General features: G+C 39.8%; 1 non-coding gene across 1 annotated transcript; it reads left to right on the top strand.

Annotated features, from left to right (window-relative positions):
• Positions 1 to 1,333: 1,333 nt before the first annotated feature.
• LOC131222470 (small nucleolar RNA R71) lies at positions 1,334 to 1,440 on the top strand. The gene has a single exon (XR_009160060.1). It is a non-coding gene; the product is annotated as a small nucleolar RNA R71 (small nucleolar RNA).
• Positions 1,441 to 2,237: the final 797 nt, after the last annotated feature.

The following is a 2,237-nucleotide window of genomic DNA, read 5'->3' as shown; positions in this document are numbered from 1 at the left end:
ACACATCCTCAATTATCCCTCTTGGTACACGAACTGAGCGATCAGCAAGTTGTAGTGTGGTTAGGGTGGGTTTTAATTCACCTAAACCTAACTGTTTGTATACCGAGTAGTGAATCAGATTGACACTCGCTCCTAAGTCAAGAGGTGCATGATCAATTCGATGGTCTCCGATTACACATGATATGGTTGGGCTACCGGGATCTTTAAATTTCTGTGACACGTCTTGCTTTAGGATGACACTTATTTTCTCGGTCAAGAAGATCTTCTTTTGAATACTCTGCCGTCGTTTGGTCGTGCATAAGTCTTACAGGAATTTGGCATATGAAGGTATCTGTTTTACGACATCAAGTGGAGAAATGTTGACTTTCACTTGTTTCAATACCTCTAGGATATCCTGAGAGTTAGAGAGAGGTTTTGGTGCAACCAACCGTTAGGAAAATGGAGCAACTGGCTTTTCTAGAAGTTTTGGTTCTAATTTTTGTGGGGCCTCACTAGATCTATTATTGTTGTCCTCTTCTGGTTCTTGAGGCTTTTCGAGCCTAACCGGAAGGGTTTTATCAATGATCTTCCCACTCCTAAGAGTGGTGATGGATTTAGCGTGCCCCATTTGATTTGAAGAGCTGAGATCACTTATCTCGTATTACGGTTTAGGATTGGGGAGTGGTTGTGCAGGAAGCATCCCCTTTTCTATAACCATCATACATGAATCCATCTTTTGCATAAAATCTCGTATTGCTTGGGTCAGCTCTTGCATAGAATTTTGAATCGGTTCTTCTTGAGGTTTCCCCTGATTTGAATTTTGATTGAAGAAACTTTGAGGGGTAGTAGTTTGTCCATTTCTCCAACTAAAGTTTGGATGATTTTTCCAACCAGGATTGTACGTATTAGAGGTCGGTCCATTGAAAGGTCTTTGATAATTATTTATGGCATTGGATTGTTCATTCAACACTTCTCGAAAGGCGGGTATTGTAGGACAATTTTCGGTTGTATGAATGTTGCAATCACAGATGCCGCAAACACTTTCATTAACTTATCCTTCTTTCCTTCCATGGCCTCAACTTTTCTTATGAGCGTAGTCACTTTATACTTGAGATCATCCTCTTCTTTCAAGAGATACAATCCACCTTTCTCCTTAGATTGAGTCGGCCTAGACATGGTGTTCAATTTTGGGTAATAATCCCATGATTGTGTTTTTTCAGCAAGACTATCGAGGTAATCCCATACCTCGTCGACATTTTTATTAATGAATTCTCCATTACACATTGTCTCGACCATTTGGCACATGGAATATGTTAGTCTATCGTAGAAAAAATTTGTAATGCGCCACGTTTCAAAGCCGTGTTGTGGGCATGAACTGACCAAATCCTTGAACCTTTCCCAACATTGGTAAAATGTTTCATCCTCCTTTTGGGTGAAGTTCATGATTGCTTTTCTAAGGGTAATCGTTTTATGATGTGGAAAAAATTTCTTTATAAATTCCCTTTGTATATCATTCCATGTGCCAATGGATCTAGGACGCAGTGAATGTAACCACGTCTTAGCCTTCTCCTTTAAGGAAAAAGGAAAGAGTCTCAGCCTGACTGTGTCCTCAGACACATTTTGAAAATATAAAGTGGCTATGATCTCATCAAACTCTTTCAAATGTAGATATGGTTCTTCAGATTCAAGCCTATGGAACTTAGGAAGGAGTTGGATAACCCCTGGCTTGATGTCCATATGTCCTGTATTTTCAGAAAAAATCATGCATGAGGGCATACTCACCCTCGCTGGTTGTAAATAATCTCGTAAAGTACGAGGCGAGGGTGCTTGATGCACCTCATTCTCATCCTGAATGTCCTCCACCCTAGGTTGGGGTAGAAGAGGTTGGTTTTCAGCCATCACTTCAATTAACTCAGGGGATTTCGAGTGGTGTTTAGTCTTGCGATGGATAGTTAACCCCTCAACCAATCCTCCTTCAGTCAAGAGACATCGAGTGTTGTCACGGGCCCACTTGGGCATGAAACACTTGCAGCCCTCATTCAAATTCGAAACCTAATCCTAAGAAAGGAAAAGAAAATCTAGAATGAAAGAGAGGGTTGGAAAGAAGTTACCAAATTGGAGTTCCTAAGTTAAAAACCTGCAAAAGAAAACAAAACAAGTCAGATTCTAAAAAGAAAGTCTAAAATTAAACAATCCTTAAAAAGAAAGATAGAAGTAAACTAGTTTTTAAAAGAAGAAATTCCTAAAGGAAAGTGGAA

This window comes from Magnolia sinica, chromosome 1 (assembly GCF_029962835.1).
Source record: "Magnolia sinica isolate HGM2019 chromosome 1, MsV1, whole genome shotgun sequence".
Lineage (NCBI taxonomy): Eukaryota > Viridiplantae > Streptophyta > Magnoliopsida > Magnoliales > Magnoliaceae > Magnolia > Magnolia sinica.
Note: the sequence above shows the minus strand (reverse complement) of the source record. Positions and strands in the feature narration are given on the sequence as shown.